Source organism: Ambystoma mexicanum, chromosome 2p (genome assembly GCF_040938575.1).
Source record: "Ambystoma mexicanum isolate Mex_15411 chromosome 2p, UKY_AmexF1_1, whole genome shotgun sequence".
Taxonomy (NCBI): domain Eukaryota; kingdom Metazoa; phylum Chordata; class Amphibia; order Caudata; family Ambystomatidae; genus Ambystoma; species Ambystoma mexicanum.
The window spans coordinates 1,090,370,270-1,090,388,700 of NC_090923.1; the positions used below are offsets into that span (position 1 = coordinate 1,090,370,270).

Consider the following 18,431-nt stretch of genomic DNA (forward strand, 5'->3'; position numbering starts at 1 on the left):
TACTCCTCCCACACTACTAATACTTCTCTCTCTACTACAATCCTCCCACAACTAGACTCCTCCTACCACTCCCCTCTTGGCCATCCGGCACCTCTGACCTCACCCAAAAAACCCACACTTCCTGCTTAAATTCCATTCCCGCTGGTTTGATTGGATAACTCCCTGGACAATCTAGCCCCATTTTGCCACCCAGAGTGTGTATGTATGAGGGAAGGTTATCAAACAAAGCCCTGCCCACTTCCTCCCCTATAGGCTCGCTGCACACAACGAAGATGGCGGCATAGAGTTTATAATGTTCCGGCTTGGGTATTGGGTCCTGATGTGGATGGAATTATGGTAAGTCTCTTTGGTGAGGATGGGCCAGGCTCCCCTTTTATTCCCTGGAAAGCTAAGGTTGTTTTGTGTCTGTGTGTAGCATCGCCAGCTCTCTCTGGCAGCCTGCTAGCTCTTTCAAACTACTGGGTAGGATAGCAGTCTCTCTCAGCATCTGGCCAGCTTCTCTGGTATACATTGCCTTCAGGTTGGGTTTCAGAAGCGGCTTCCACACGTTCTTCTGTGGACTCTGTTTGGCAGATCGCACACTCTTCCTTATTTCAGATTTTTGTGTTTGGTTGCAGGCATTCAGAAAAGAATAGAAAGACACTGGTGAGTAGCTATACATTGGGGCAAGGCTGGAGACAAGTGCCTGCTAAGAAGAATCCTGTGGATCACTCATTGAAACCCTCCCTAAAATCTCCCCCTAGGTGGCCAGGGGAAGGCAGAGGCTTCCTGATCCCAACCCTGTGGGCGGAGTACTGCGGGAGGATCACCTGGGTGGAGACAGGGCCAAGGGTGGTGAGGAGAATCTGTGGAATGAGACACAGTATTTTTCCTCCAATAGGGTTATTCTTACTACTGTGCCAAAAGAGGTTATGGATTATTGTCATTGTAATGTCTCTCCACCTCATATTAAATCAATCTAAGGTTGTTGACCCTAGGGTTGGAACATAAAAGTACACTATACTAAAACAAAGACCCTTTTTGGTATTTAAAACTAAATGCCCTACTCAATCCCACTGGTGGAATATAAAGGATTTTGGAAATGTCTTCTCTAAACCATCTTCCTTTTTAAAAGTTAAAACCCACAACCCCTCTGTTAAAAATGTTAAGGGAATTAAATCTACCCTGATAAATAATCAAGGAGCAGAAAACCTAACTCTTTTAAAAGAAACTACATGTCCCAGAATCCTAGAGGAACTGAGAGGAGGAAAAGGGCTGAAGAGGCATGTAGATATAGTGGTCAGGTAATTAAGTCTAGTAGCCATTGCAGGAGTAAGGCAATTGAAGCTTATAGCTGACACCTGAAGCCTATTGTCAAACCTGTGAGGCATAAAAGGCTCCAGCAGGAGAAGGAACAGGAGTTGGAAGGTTGGCAGTAGTAGAGGAGAGCCATGAGGCTGGCAAGTCACGAGGAAGTGTGAGCACAGAAGGGACACCGGAACTTGGAGACAGCAGATTTCCCCTGCAAGTTCTGAGAGGGTCCTGTGTTCCCAAAACCTGTATTGCAGAAGCTGCGCAGAGGAAGATGTGCTGGAATTGAAGCTGAGTTTCTGTGATTGTAGAGCCAGAAGCAGAAAGCAAGCCGAGGTTCTCAGGAGTAAAAGAAACTCCCAATTAAGATGGCCGGACTGGAGACACCCATGCTGCGGAAGGGTGTGGGTCCCAAGTGAGCCAAAAGTAGTAGCAGTGCTTGAGGAAGTTGGGCAAGCAGAGCAACCCTCCACCGCAGTGTTCCTGAAGCTGGTGAGTGAAGCACGGCATTCAGATTCACTCCACAAGCCTTGCCGGTCACGGTAGCCAGCTCTGAAGTAACTTGTGTAACGTTTACAGCGAGTAAAAGTTGTTTGGCATCTTTAAACTGATTGTTATCAATGGAATTGTAACACTAACGCTTATTCCCAAAGCTGTAATATTCGCATGATTGTTGAACTCTTTTCAGATTACCAGAGTGGTTGCGTGTTCCTAATTGTGAAGAAGGAACGCTTGTTAAATCCATTCCGAAAATCTAACATTAATGTTGCACAAGAGTAACAAGTATTAAGTGAAAACTGCATCAAAAGAACATCGCATGTGACCAATTGTGTTTTGTGAAGGATGTCAGAAGTTGCCTCCATTAATACTACACGGGAATACAATTATATTCCTCTTTAAGTTTAAAAATCTACCTTAAAGAGTTGTCATGTGTGCCCAATTATGTTTTCACTTTGAAGACTGAACCTTGTATTGTATTCAGAATTGACATTCTTTATTATTCCACGAAGTCACAATACTGAAAGAGAAGAGCACGCATTACCCAAGCCAAGAGGTGAACCCTTTTCATAAATAAACCAGTCTTGTTTGGAACTGTCCACCTACTCTGAAGCTGGCAGCAGTCCAGTAAACTCAGATATAAGTGTGGCATTGTTACCTGAAGCTGAAAGAGTGGCACTACGGCTTTTGGGTAATTACTTGGAAAGAAAAGGTGCAAGTGAAGCTGGGGAAAGGGAGCTGAGTGCTTGTAAAAAATATTCAGACGTTAACCTGTAATGCTAAAGACTGCTGAAGCTTAAAGGAAGAGTCTTGTGGGCAGGAGGAGGTTATTTTCATGGCAGTTAGACAGACGGGAGAGGCAAAGAGGCTGCCTCCTTTTAGGAATTCATTAAAAAGGAAAAGTGCTTTGCCTACCTGAAGAGGTTGAAGTGTCTTGTCAGACTTTGCCTGATAATTCAGACATACAAAGCAGTGGTAGAAGTACCTGAACTGTGGTGGTAAATAAATTTTCATCGCATGTCACATTGTAGTGGTTTGAAGTAGTGGCATAATGTGGGACAGAGGTGACTGTTCTCACAGTAACAACAGTAGAAGGGTGGTTGCTAAAAGGGAAGCAGCAACCCAAAGAGAAGCATCCTGACAAATATACCAAATGTACTGCAGAAGTCCTAACCAATTGTAAAGTTGTAGCCAGAGAAGACCTAAAAGTAAATATTACCTATTATTGTGAACTGTGACAAAAAGTCTTGAAGAGAAGATAACCACTATTACCATTGGTGCTATTTTCTTTGCTGGAATTGGAAGGGGATATTTTCAACCAAAACCAGAGAATTGTTACCAGTGGATTTCAGTTTGATGAACTTTTGCTTTAACTTGGAACTGATAAGAACTGATTCAAGACTTTTCCTTTCCTTTGAACACTTTGAAGTTGACTTTAAAACCTTGGGAAAGGATCTTACCCAGGACTGGTGAAGTTCATCCAGATATTGTTTAATAGTATATTATCTTGTGTGGCTTTATACATTTCTTTCAGTGTTTGTTGATTAGAGTGCGGGCCAGTTTACCCATGCTAGAGCATGTTTCCTTAGCCTTTAGACTAGGTAGGGAATTCCTCTGTAGATTAGGGCAAGCAATGCTTTACTTGAAAACATTTACTTTTGTTTTCTCAAAAGAAGACCTTTTATTTAAACACAGTTGTCAGCCTTGCATTACTGAGCCCTTACACTGCATACAAGCAAGAATTAGGGCCGGCTCTGCTGCTACCATCCCCTTCAGGGGGGTAGGATAGCTCCCTGGTAGGCCTTCAACCCCCAGCTGAGAGGGGTTACTGTCCCCTCTTGTCAAGGCCATCTTACTTGTCTTCTCACAGTATTGGATGGGCCTTTGCATGGCAATGCTATCATATGCCCAGGTAATTGTACCACATGCCAGCTGTAGCCATCTTATGGTCAGGTCGTATCATTGTAGTGGTGCCTAGCAAATGCCTGTCCCGGATTCAGAACTTTTGGCTTTGATAATACTGGTTTTCTTTTTGTTTGCAAGGCCTAATTTTCTTTACTTTGGCCCCTAACCTATCTTGGATTTATGTCACTTTCATTTCCCACATTGAAGTTAGTATTTGTTTATCTGACTGGAAGACCACGGCCAGCTCCAGTTGCCTGCCAGACCCTGCATGTTTCCAGAACAATAATTAGAAACACAATGGGGCTCCCTCATGCATATTGATTTATATCCATGATGTCTGATGGCTTGACATGGGAGCAAAGTATTTGCTCTTGTATGGATGGTAGAATGTTCTTAACATCATGAATAACGACAGACTGGAGGTTTGTGACACAAAGGCCTAGGTACACCTGTGACACTGTTGCACAGCTTCTTTTGGTGTGTGTCTTGGGGTTCTGAGGGTACACCGGTGTGGGAGAGGAGCTTTTAAAGATTATTTAGCATTCTGGGACTCGTGGTTTTCTGTTTAAGATTTAGGGAGTAGAGTGGCAGTAATGAACGTTTAGCTTAACATGTTTCTATAAGATCACGTTTGATATGATCTTGGGATGCTGTTTTGGGGTTTTACTCACATGCATCATAGGGGATTTTCATTTAAGGTTTTAGTGGACTGACAGGATTTTGAATAAAGGCTTATTTATGGTCACAAGGGTTAAAGTGTGGCTGATTGAGTTTCCAATAGGGCAAGGTTAATTAAAAGACATCCTCTTCTCAACTCATTCTACACACACATTTAACATTTGTGGACGTGTCTCACCTGACAACTTACTTAGCACTTTGATTATCAAATTTACTGCTTTTTAATCTTTTCTCTTGTACACATTCACATTTCATTATGAAGTAAAATACTTATTTTAACCTTTGCACTTAAGATTTCAGCTTGCGTACGTATTCAGACAAGTTGTTGCTATGCATTAATGCAACCCTTTTACTTTGTTCTCCTTTCAATCAAACTGCTAGTTGTTCGGATTCTTTCTTTGCTATTAAACTACGAATGTTTATACATTACCATATGTACTGTTCATTTCTTACTCAAGGTTCAACTTGCCTGCAGACTGGATTCATAATATATTCTGCGAGATGCTTACATTGTTTACTTTTTGGAGGTCAGGTCTTTACCCGAGTCTCTCTATATTACCTGTATCTTTAAAATGTGTGTACAAACACAGGGTTAAATAAAACCTCATCTTCCTTTAGCTTTACTTCCCAACACTACCCCAACTCTGTGTATATTGTTCCAAAATGTCTGGTCTTAAGCAACTGCTCGTGCGAGAGCAGATCCTCTCGGTAGGGAAGACAGCGTGGAGGGCAGATGGACATTTCTAGAAGGTCCGGGTACCACGCTCTCCTGGCCCAATCCGGAGCAATGAGGATCATGTGGGACGAACCTCTGCAACCTCCGTAACACCTGAGGAATGACGGTGACCGGAGGAAACGCGTACAGAACTGGGAATGACCAATCCATGACGAATGCGTCTCAAGACTCCTCTCGGAGGAAATTCCCTCGAGCAGAAGCTGTCATGAACCATCAAACTCGCCCCTTCTGGGCTTCCTGGTCCCTGTCACGCCGGGCCTTACACTCCATAATACTACCAACATGGCGCAAGCTCAGCACGCTGCTCACCAGTCTTCACGTTCTACGCAGCGTCCTCTATAAAGAAGCCACACCCCCGCGGCCCCGCACGTCTCAACGCTGCTGCTAGCTGTGATCGGACGTGTGTTCCCAACTCCTCGAGCGTTACTTGCTATTCCCTGGCTTCCCTTCTTTCAACTTCTTCCTTCTTTCTACTTCCCAGAATCTCTGTGCCGCTTCCGCACGCCCCCAATACCTTCTTCTCCTGGAGTTTCCCGTGATCCTGGACATCGAAACTGAACGTAATCTGGAAGCCGAAGACGGCCGAGCGGGCTTATTTAAGTCCCGAACCATACGAAAGAAGACTCCACCCAAAGAGGACATCAGGCAACATAGACAGGTGAGAAGGGGGGAAACCTGTGACAGAATCTCTCGCACTTCCGGTTGGCACTGGTTGCAAAAAGATCCACTTGTGGGGTTCCCCAAAGGGCGAAGATCTCCAGAAGGACTTCCTGAGCCAACTCCCACTCGTGAGAGACCATGCTCTGCCTGCTCAGAGCGTCCGCTGCCGCATTCTCCTCTCCGGCCAGTTGAACTGCCGAGAGTGATATTCCCGGCTGGATTGCCCAGAACCAGAGGTACATCGCCTCTCTGCACAACGGGAGTGACCCTACCCCCTTTTTTTTGAGGTAATGCATGGCCCCTGTGTTGTCCGTCATGATCAGGACACAATTCCCACGCACAGACGACAGAGCTGAGGGCCATCAGGCTGGCCCTGAAGGCTTTTCTAACAGGTTGATGTGGAGTTTGGGCTCCGACGGAGACGGAAACCAATTACCACTGGCGGTCAAATCGTCGGCATGAGCTCCCCATCCTGTGAGGTAAGTGTCCTTCACTACATTCACCTCCGGCCACGGTTGCCAAACCGGCTCTGCCTTCATCAGGCCCACCACAAAAGATCCTCTTAGACCCAAAGTGGAATCTGAATGGGATCCGACATCTTGCCTGAGAATTGTGACCACTGCATCTTGAGGACCCATTGCAGGGACATCATCCTCAGTCTGGCCTCTGGCACCAGAAAAATGCAGTATGCCATGAGGCCAAGCAACCTTAAGAATTTGAAAGCCGGGAGACGCTGGGCATGTTGAAAACTGTCCACCATCTGCACAATGTGATGAGCCCTCACGTTGAGAGGCGAGCACTTCCCCAAGGACGTGTCCAACACAGCCCCGATGTACTGGAGCTGTTGGGATGCGACTTCTTGAAATTGAGGGAGAAGCCCAGCTTGTAGAGGGAGCAGCAGGTGAGGCTGAGATGATCCAGAGCTTGCTTGGGAGAACATGCTCATCAGCTAGATCAGCTAGCCGCATACCTCAGGTACTTTCTGTGCTTTGGATGAATCGGCACATGAAAGTAAGCATCCTGTAGGTCCAGGGACACCAACCAATCCTGAAGTCGAAGGGTCTGGAGGACCAGAGAAAGAGTGACCATCTTGAACTTGTCCTTCCTGAGAAGTTTGTTCAACCAACGTAAGTCCAAGATGGGTCTCAATCCCCCGTCTTTCTTTGCAATCAAAAAATATGGGGAATACCATCCCTTGTTCCTCTCCGCTACAGGCACCAGTTCTATAGCGCCTTTCTCCAGCAGGGTCAAGATTTCCTACACAAGGAGCGGATCTGGAAGCTACAAAGAGAGATTCCCCGGTGGATTGTCATGAGGCCCCTTTAGGAAGGGAAGGCAGTAGCAGTGGGCTATTGCATCCAGAACCCATGCATCCGAAGTAATAGCTAACCATTCTTTGAGATTCTGAGACACTCTGCCCCTAACTGGCGAACAATGGAACATGGCCTCATGACTGTTTTGGAGCGGCTGCGGCAGCGCCTGAAGGCAAAGAGGCAGCTGCCTTAGCGACTTTGGCACCTCTATTTCCCCGACCACCATGGGTACTTTTACACTGACCCCTTTGATTGGCGGTTCCTCTCGTCCTACCAAAGGAGGAGTAGTAACGAAAAGAACCTCCCCTCCACTGCTGTCCCCTAGGACGAAAAGGCAGAGGTTGATGCACAGTTGCGCTCAAAGATTTAGTCGCAGCTTTTGAGGTCTGTAACCTCTCAATGCTCTCGTCAGCCTTGCTGCCAAACAAATGCGCGCCATCAAAGGGCATGTTCAAAAGACTGGCTTTCACATCCATAGCAAAACCCAACTTCTGCAACCACGCAAATCTGCGTGTAACGGTGCTCACAGTCATGGACCGGCTAACACTGTCGGCCGTGTCCAAACCCGACAGAAGGGATTCACACATGGCATCCTTGCCATCCTGCACGAGAGCAAGGAACCCATCCCTTTCTTTCCCTTCGGGAATATGCTCAGCTGCTAGAGAAACACAATTCCACAGAGTGTGTGAAAATCTTGCCAAGGCACAAGTGGAGTTGACTGACTTCAGCGTCATACTCCCCGCAGAAAACACCTTGCGTGCCCAACCATTGAAGCGTTTGTCGCCCCCATCAGGAGGGATGGTAGGGTACGCGGCCTGCCTCGAGGTGGCCGTAGCCGCCTGAACCACCAAACCTTCAGGAGTGGGGTGAGAGGAAAGATAGCTGGGGTCGCTACGGAAGGGGAGTATTTTTTAGTTAATGATTTGTTAACAGCCAGAAGAGATTCTGGTGACTGCCAAGCAGCTACTACCCTTTTCAACAACGACAAATGAAAAGGTAACACTGGGTCAGTGGACGGACCTTGATCCAAAATATCTGTTAAGTCATCCTGAACAAAAGCTTCAGGAGGACAAGACCAACCAAGATACTCAGTGACCCTAGCCATCAGTCTTCTGTAGGACGACTCAGCATGATCCCCAGGCTCAGGCCTGCCAAACTCCACCTCAGGAGAAGTGTCATGAAGAGATTGCCTCAACTCTTCCAACTGACTGTCCCCAGAAATGACAGGAGCCACATCAGGCTCAACAGGGTCAAAGTCTAAATATGACCTCTCCTCATCCTCATAGATGTCATCAAGAGGGAGAAAAATCTCCTGCCTCGGAACAGAAGAGGGTCTGGAATCCTTAACAGGCCTCATAGACTTGGAAGTAGCCTTCCTTGGAGGATCCACAATCCCAGGGACCTCCGTCTGCAAATTCAGGCCAAAAGGCCCCAAAGGCATCTAGGACGCAGACGGTTTCGAGCCCTTACCAGGTTTCTGCAGTCTTGCCGGGGACGAGGACCGAGACCTGGAAGTATGTCTCTTGCGATCAGCCTAAACCTTGTCCGAATGGGACCTTGAAGGTTCCTGATGAGAATCACGCTGAGGACCCGAGCCCGAAGGCGTACGAGCCACGGACTGAGACCGTTCCTTGCTGGCCTCTTCCAAAGGCACGGACGGAACTGTGCCCTGGGATTGGAAAATCGCCAGCATCTGCTCCCTGAAGGCTGCCCATCCCTCCGGAGTCGAGGACTTCGTAGGACAAGCCACTTTCCTTGCGGCACCATCCTCAGAGGAGGACGGGGAAGGCGACCGGTGACAGCGCTTCCTGGAATGCCGAGACGAGGACGAATGGCAGGAACCAATCCGGGACCGAGATCACTGGGATTCCTTCTGACGGGGAGAGTCGCCCCTCAAATCATTGGTGGACATCCCCTTAGTAGATTTACGAGACTTACTGGGTTTAGAACCCCTACCTGCCTGTAACTTTCCCTTACGCTCCTGCAAGGCCTTAGCAGTCAGCGACTGGCATTTGCAACAGTTGTCGGTGTCATGACTCTCGCCCAGGCACCACAAACAAATGCGATGCGGGTCCGTAATCGACATCCTAGACTTGCATTCCCGTCAAGTCTTAAAGCCAGACCGCGGAGTCGGAGGGGTAGAAGAAGAAGACCTATTCACGAGGCATACACAAGGCGCGCTGAGTCTCCGAAGCAAACACGTTAACGGAACAAGAAAAAACAGAACTTAGGCTACGGGCAACGTGCATCCTATTTATGACATCCGGTGACGTCGCCCTTGACGGAGGCCTTCGAGGGACATCGACCCAACGCAATCGACGCAGGACGCCCTCTGCCGAAAAAGTTTCCAAAGTACACAACTGTGGACATTACATGTCAAAGATGTCAAAGATGTCGAATACGTTGTAGGACACAATCCATTCGAAACTTCGATGCTGGACATTCAGTCCAGCATATTCGATATTCTGGATAAGGTTAAAGCTGGTTTATTGATGTTCCTGGACCTCTCTGCAGAGTTTGGCGTGCTTGATCAGGACATCCTTTTGTCACACCTTACAAAAAATCTCAACTTTGACCATGTTGCTGTTAACAGGATTAGCTCTTTTCTACAAGAAAGGTCAGCGTTGGTGGTGTTGGGCCAGCATTCATTGTAACCCTATCTGATTACACAAAGTCTCTCAGGGTGCATGCATGTCTCCTCTTACTTTTAATGTGTGTCATGCATGGTGGACATATTACCTCTGGACCTGGAACACCGTCTTCACACAGAACGGGTTATGCTCATAGAACTTCTAGATCTTTCTATTCTAAATGGAGGTTGTTTGATGTCCTGCCTGGAACACGACGTTTGCATTAGTCACGTCGTTGAATTCACGTGATTCAGGGTAGTCACGTGTGTTACTGCAATACCTTCATAAGCAGCGTGGAGACGTTGCTTGCTGCTTCTGATTAAAACAACATGGTGTTTGGTAGCTGAATCCTTGATCTGCGTCCTTGCATCTCTTCAGTTACTTCTTTGGCTTTCCCCTGCATGTTTCTTCCACACGTGAACTCCTGGAGCTGCATTCTAGAAGTTACGGCAGTTTTGTCCTGTTCACGTGAAGTTTCTACACGCTATCTTCGGCAGTCGTCCATTAGAAGTTCAACCAACGGCTTTCCTTCACATGCGAGTTCTGGCAGCTCTGTCTGCGTGCACTTCAGTCGTGTGTACCAACACACGTGGGTTCCTGATATCTTTGCATGCTGTTTTCCTGGTGGTGTGTAAGTTTGTCGCGTGTAAAACCCCACGCGGTTTCTTGAACTCTTAAAGTGCGGCTGTCCTGGCTGCGTGTACTGCGTGTACTTCTGTCATGTGTAAAACCACATGCGGTCCACTGTACTTTTCAAGCATGGCTGTCCTGGCTGCGTGTACTTTTGTTTGCGTGTAAAATCCCACGCGCACTCTGGAACTCTTCAAGTGCGGCTGTCCTGGCTGCGTGTACTTTTGTTGCATGTAAAACCACATGCGGTCTACAGTACTCTTCAAGCGTGGCTGTCCGGGCTGTGTGAACTTTTGTTGCGTGTATAACTGCACATGGTTTTTTGAACTCTTTAAACGTGTAATTTCACACGCAAGTTGTGCTTCGCTTTGGATTTAATCCCTGGCACCTGTGATGAGATAACAGGTGGACTCCATTCATCACATTTCTGTTCTACGTGGGAAAGGAAGTATTACCAACAACTGTTTATTTGAAGGTGATTGTGCACAGTACTTTGGACGCTATCCTATGGTGCACCAACCCGGTATCTAGCGTGAGCCTTGTGCCGTTTGGGATAAGTTTCCTTTACTAACCTTCCCTCCTTTTTGTCATTGTTTCATTCCTGGATTTCTTCAAAGACTTGTTGGTGGAGACTCCAGTTCTAAGTCTACAGGTTAGTGGTGCACTAAGTGCTATTGATGTGCTATTAGTGAGAGTTTAGTTGGGACACTTTCTCATTATACTTTATTTTACTCTAGGCTGACTTCCTATGATGCTCCCACGCCCTTTCCAGTGATCCCTCTCTCTGCCTGTTTTACTAGTCAGAGAGTTGTATCATTTGGAAGGTCTCATTTTGACTTCACTACTGTCAATCCGTGTGATGTATCAAGGATACGGAAGAGCCCTACCACTTGTATCCTTTTTGGTGACCGTATCCTTTTCATATGATACTTGGGTGAATTATGACAACATGTACATAAAACAACGCCACAATCTCTTGATTAGATTGAGGCCCGGTTTCAAAACTACATTGATGATACCCAGCTGTTCATGTTATCTGGTGATATTGTTCGAGACACTAATCACACCAATAACATCTTCAACGTCATTATTCATGGATGAGTGACAATTGGCTTTGTCTAAATGACCAAACGACTGAGCTACTTTCTTGGCTGCCCCTAATACCATCATGAAATTCAGAAATTGCTATGACTATGTCCATAAACACACATTTCATTCCCATGCTAAGGAAGGTTAAATCCTTAGGTATTTATCTCAATACTGAGATGAATATGGACGCCCAAGTTACAGCCACAGTTAGCGTCAGTCACTACTACCTGCGCTTATTCCACCAAATAAGGCAACTTATCTCTGATTGCAATGCTGCTATCATAACCAGGGCCATTATAGGGGCAGAACCTTATTGCAATGCTGCTATCATAACCGGGGCCATTATAGGGGCAGAACTTTATTGCAATGCTGCTATCATAACCAGGGCCATTATAGGGGCAGAACTTTATTGCAATGCTGCTATCATAACCTGGGCCATTATAGGGGCAGAACTCGATTATGGCAATGCACTGTTCGCTGGAGCACCGTTGTATAAGATTAAAAGTGCCCAAGTAATACAAAATGCTGCCGCTCAGATTGTGGCTTACATTCCCAGGCCTCACATCACTCCAATGTTGAAAGGTTTGCACTGGCTGACAGTTGCTCAGAGAATAAAGTACAAATCCATGACCATCACCCACAAATGCATTAATGGTGATGCCCCATTTTACCTAAAGGCCCGACTGAGATTTCACAAACCATCTTGCTCTCTTTGTTCTAGTACACAACAACTCCTAACGTGTAAGTGCTACAAGCGTAACCGTGCTGGTAGCAGATCACTTCAGAAAATAGCCTCAGATTGGTGGAATAAGCTACCACCTCGCTTGCGCTCTGATTCTAAGCTTGTTCCTTTATAAAAACTGTTGAAAACATTTCTTTAGAGATCACTTTACATAATTCCCGAGGGTTCACTTTGGTCCAACTTAACGATGCCAGCTTCTTTGCTAGTTGTTTTCACATGAGTTTTTCTGTGGTTTGTTTGTCTTGTCCATGTTTAATGTATGAATGCGCTTTGACACCTACATGCTTAAGCACTTTATAAATAAATAACTTCACTATACTTAGAATAGCCCAAGCACACCTCGAGCCCCTTATTCATACACTATACATTTACAATTTCATTATTTTCAATGTTCCACGCTCTAACAGTTGAAGCGTCCTGCCGTTCTTTCTATACCTCATCCATCTCTACTCCCCTATTTTCATTTTCCTCCACCAGACTAGGATGTGGTATTCCCAGGGACACAGTGTGCCCTAAAATGTGCACAGGGATGGACACTACGAGGACCACTATTACTCTGCAAAGTATAAAAGCTCAATAACCATTTAAAATATTCAATCCTGGTACTGTTGCCCTAAATTGGTGTTGCAGTGCTGAAGATTTCCGAAAACATCCCTTTTCCATCTGCCCACGACAACTAACCAGCTGAAATGTATTCTGGACTATCTAAATGATTTTTTCCTACCTCTTACCCAGAGTAGCAGCAGGCATCTAACCCCCGCCTCCCCGCCTCCATCAGCTACCCCAATGATTTTCACACACTCTGAAGAAGGCAGTGTACCATGGCACATGTTACACAATCTTATAAAATAAAATGATTCCACTGCCTTGCTTGGAGCTCCTGGTCTGTGTGCTTCCCTGGTCACGGCTTCTGGCTTTTGATTCCGGAAGAATCGCTTTGAAGTGCAGACTCTAGCCAATGGACATAGGCGATCCACCGGCAGGCTTACATGTATTCAGAGTTAACTGCAGCTATACGTCACGTGGATATCATAGACGCCAGCTACCGTTTCACCTAGCGGGAACTCGCATGACTTCTACTGATAACACATTACAGGTGTTAACACGAACAGATGGGTTTTCAGACATAATTAACTCAGGTTGGTACTAAATTTGGAAATTTAGATGTGCGAATGCAGCGTACCTAACGCGGGTACACCAAGAAAGAAGACAGAAAAAGAACTGCAGGATAAAGACAGTGGCCCTCATTACGACCCTGGCGGAATTCGGAAAACGATGGCGGAAATGCAATACCGCCATCGAATAGCGCTCGGTGCGACTATGACCCGTCACCGCAAAGTACGAAGCCATTAGCGACACCGTAGTGAACGCCAACGCTAACTGCACCAAGCACGCGCGCGCCATGCCAAACCGCAAACACCACCATGGCGCAAGGGTACGCCAATTCCGACCCTAGCGGACATGTACCTAACGCCATCAAGCATGGCGGAATGTACCATTCCGCCATGGTGAGAAGTACGGCATCGCGAATCAACCGTAAACGGCCCCACTGAGTGCCTGTACACCGCTCCCTGCCCACAAAGTACAACTCCCCGTAGGTGCAATGAAGTCACAATGCAACCAGTGAAATGTACAAGTCACCCATGCATGCCAACGAACAAAAGAAACACAACAGGGGCCAATGGGAGCTGCAGGGCACAGATGGCACGAATACAGAAGCCATCCCAATGGACATGACCACAGTCCCCCACCAAGAAACGCACGCAAACACAGGCACCTGTGACCAGCAATATTCCGAGAATCACATCATTCCACCAGTCCACCTGGCTGACCGGCATCTGTTACACAAAACCCAATCCCCCGCCCCTGAGCATGACAACATTCAAACTGTCATATTGGCAGCCCCCATCCCTGACCTCACGGGCTTCGTAGGCAAACGCGCCCAGTACAGTACCACGCAACTAAACTCCGAAGCTGGAACCCAATGCAGATCTCCTCACAATACATCGCCCCCCAAATAGGCATATGCCACATCACTTGCAAAGAAAAACGCTACACGGGCCAAATCAGAATAGAAATTTAATGCACATCAAAATCACCAAGCCCATACAGCCATCAGGCCATGAACTCCAAAACACTTTTCACCATTGTGGGCTGCATCCGCAAGAAATGACCAGCCACTACTTGTGTGACGCCCTGTTCCCTCATGGTACACAGAGCCACATTCACGTACGAAAAGGCAACATGGAAGCGCACAGAACCGCAGGGCCGTCCCAATGGGGAGGCACTAGTCCAGCTGAAAGGCCGAAATGTTGCTCCGAGCCACCAGTACTGCGTAAGGGCATGTGGGCCATTGGCGATCGTCCCATAAGATCGTAATGCTGCTCCACTGATTAACACGAAGCAGCAGGTGTCGGGAGTAAAACCCATCTGCAGGAGTGGCATACAGATGGCAGTGGCAAAAGGGGAGGAGATACCTGTCAACCAAAAGAAAAGAAAAAGAACAGAATGGCCATCAGAACTACATTCGAACAACTCACTTCAATGATCACACTAAATCCACAGCCATATGCATGCTAGCCCACTCCAAAGGATCATCACCACCCCAAAACCACTTGCGACTCATAACCATCTATATCGAGGTGCAAACACCATCACAAACGAGTGTACCTGTGCATGCGTCTGTCAAAACAGAATCCATCAGATGGGAATGTTAACGTGCATGGACACAAGTGTCTGAGGGCGCGTCGAGACAGGGAGGGCTCAACAAGGCCAGATAGACGATGGTCCCACTATGGCAGCCCTGCATCACATAGCGTAGGGGAGGCGGATAGATCCCAAGAAGCCCTGTACATGGCAAACTCTGTATCAAATCACCTGCCCATGCATCCATTCATCATTCCCTCATCCCGGGATTAAAACGCCTGAATATTTACTCACATAACATTAGAAATATCCATTGAGTCTGTGCGTTATGCAGCCTGCAAAATCCACAGTGCCCCAGCCCGTAATTCCAGTGTAGTGAAGTAACATGTATTTGGGAACGTCCGGCCTCATCGCCCACGTCGCAATTGCGCATCCCAAACTATTCATATCAATCATTGCATCCTCGCCATGGCCCCTGTCTCAAGGACATTGAACAATAGTACGTTATATTTGCAGTCAGACCTGTGGGCATTTCCTCGCCGCTAGCTGAAAACCGAAAGCGCCGCCCTTCGAATTCCTCATTTGCAACATCACGTCGAAGAGGCATCTGTGGCCGTTTGAAATCACTAATTATTCCATCGAGTGCGGCTGTGTGTGAAAATGGCAACTGCCTTCACCCACAAATGGGACGCCCCGCCCGTCGTTGCAACTCGGTACAGTGATGCATGAGGGCCCACCGTTACTCGAGTACTACGTTCCACTGACCCTTCACAAGTCTGTTCGCGACTGCACAGATAGTATGTGAAACAATGGGACCACAGCAGAATGAACATATCAACCAATCTTACACGGCCATCGGGTACAAATACATGATTGCAATAGCAAGATGCCATTCCCCGAATTGCAGCGTTGTGCGCGGGACGTGCTCGGCCAAAGGGGAGAGCAGTTTGCACAGGTGGAATTAATCACCACAGGTGGAGGCCATACAGCCTGAAAACACATAAATTGCACACCCAGTCTCCTCCCACAACCACACCGAAATGCTACCGGCAGGACTCGCGATGTTGGCCCTGGGGGACCTGATAGCACTGCAAGTACTCCAACTCCAAGAAGAAGACGAACACCAACTACAACCGGCCGCACGGAGGAGACGCAGGAGGAGGAGGAGGCCAAGGCAGGGCCAGCAAGGGCCGCCAGCACAGCCACTACCACCACGCAGGCAGCCCGCAATCCCACGCCTCCGAGCACATCCGTTCAACCTCACTGATGAGCAGATCCACACCCTCTACCGTCTGGACCGGGACACCATAGCCGCCATTGTGGACATGACACAGGCTGACCTTGTCAGCATGATAGATAGCCCAACCGCCATCCCACCCCTACTGAAGGTGGTGTCTGTACTCCACTTCCTGGCCACAGGCACCTACCAGCACACAGTCGGACAGTTGCATGGCATTTCTCAGCCACTGTTCTCACGGACACTATTTCAAGTGCTCGATGCCCTCCTGCAGCACGCAGACGACTACATCTCTCTACCACGCTCGGAGCAGGAAATTACCAACACAAAAGTGGGATTCCATGCACTTGCCGGCATACCGGGTTGCATTGGTGCCATCGACTGCACCCATGTGGAATTGGTCGTCCCACATGCCATGGAGGCCCAGTACCGCAACCGAAAACAATTTCATTCCCTGAATGTACAAATGGTGTGTGACTCCAACAGGATCATTACACATTGTTGTGCCCGATTCCCTGGATCAACCCATGATTCTATGGTCTTGAGGAACTCTACAATACCACGCTACATGGAGCGACACGCAGGGAACAGATCCTGGCTACTCGGTGAGTCTCATTACATGCATGATTATGTGGGGTATGTGATTTGGCAATGACCTGGCAGGAAGGGGGGGGGTGTGCGTACGTAGCAATGGCATTCCACATCATACGTTTCTCGTCCACATACAGGTGATGCTGGATATCCACTGAAGAGATGGCTCCTCACACCAGTCCGGAACCCACGGGACCAGCATGAGGAGGACTACAACCATGCCCACTCACGTACCCGTGTAGTCATTGAACAGGCATTCGGCCTACTGAAGGGTCGTTTCCGCTGCCTCAGCAGGTCTGGCGGGGCACTCCTGTACCGCCATGAGAAGGTTGCAAAGATGGTGATGGCATGTGTCATGCTCCACAACATGTGCGTACGTAGAAATGTGCCCATGCCCCCTGACGCAGAACTGCAAGCACCTGATGATGGTCATGATGAGGGTGGGGATGTGGCAGCACCTCATGGAGTCTGCGAGGCACCGGAGGCCCGTGACATTCGTCAGCATCTCATTGATGCATGCTTCTAGCACTCACGCCTGGTGGCTGATACATGGACACGGGACTCGTGGCACTGTGTGTGTCTGGGACATGCACAATATGGACTGTACGCCTATGATGGCCTAGTACACAAAGATCAATGTCCACACATCTCATTGGTTGATCGTGCACTGTTTATGGCATATGTGATATCATGTTGAACACCCTATCGACCCGCCACTCAAGTGAGCCCAAAACACCCCCTCCACCCTCCTACCTCCCCCCCGAACACCAGTGTCCAAAGATGCTCATTGTCAGTGGGCTGTCGCTATTGCAAGCCCCCTCTGCGGGTATCAGGGGCACCCCTGCCTGTGGAGCGCAGGTTCCTCCCAGATCTACGTTGGGGGCTGCCCTGGACGGAACTTGCAACGGATGATGTGTCTGCCTGCTCACGTCCATGCATGTCCCTAAGGGTTTGCGAGAGCTCAGTGAGCACACGGCGCACTGCGGCAAGTTCGGCACATACGTCTTTGGACGTCGCATGCAGTTCCCCCCTCAGGCTCTCGGTGCTTCTCTCCATTTGGAATCTCAGGCTCTCGGTGCTACTCTCCATTTGGACTCTCAGGCTCTCGGTGCTACTCTCCATTTGTGCCCTTAGCGTCTCTGTACCTCTCTCCATATCTGCCCTAAGTGTCTCAGTTGATGTTTCTATGTCTGCCTTAGTGCCCCCACATTCATCGGCATGGTCCTTGAGGAGCGTGGCCAGTTGCTGCTGTTGCACGATTAACTGGTCGAGGGACTGTTGCCTCTGCTGGGCCATGGCCATTTGCGGGGGTGTCACAGAGGGGCTGTTGTCCTCATGTTGCCTTGCCACAGGGCTTGTGGGGGATGGCCAGTCGTCGTCTTGTGGGTGCCCCTGCGTGGTATCCTCATGTTGTACGGGATGGGACAGACAGGGGGATTGGGACAGGTCATGGATGGATCTGACTTCGACATCCCCGTTTTCTGTGTCCGAGCATGCTGCCATCAATGGGGTGTCACCTATGGTGCTGCTGCCACCAGAGGCAGTGCCTTCTGTGGCATCCATTGGGGGGACCTGTGGTGGTGGTGGTGTGGGCATGCTGGCTGCTGGGGTGCCTGTTGATGTTCCCTCCTCTGTGCTGCCACCTGATTTGTGCTGCTGCCGTGTCTTGATGCGTGCAGCTGAGGTGGAGGGTCTCTGGCCGTTGGTCTTGGCCCTCTTTGCAGGTGTGCTGGTAGGGGTGTCCTGTAGCTCGTCGTTTGGATCGGACCCTGTGGTGGAGTAAAGG

General features: G+C 48.3%; 1 protein-coding gene across 6 annotated transcripts in view; it reads left to right on the plus strand.

Moving 5' to 3' along the window:
* LOC138567144 (mucin-2-like) overlaps positions 1-18,431 on the plus strand; it is a 497,812-nt gene that overhangs the window by 57,100 nt on the left and 422,281 nt on the right. Inside the window, exon 2 of one of the 6 annotated variants that reach the window (XM_069645076.1) lies at positions 1,602-1,782. The exons of the other annotated variants lie outside the window; for them this stretch is intronic. The gene's annotated coding sequence lies outside the window, so the exon portion shown is untranslated. The remainder of the gene's footprint in view (positions 1-1,601; positions 1,783-18,431) is intronic. 6 annotated transcript variants of the gene reach the window in all.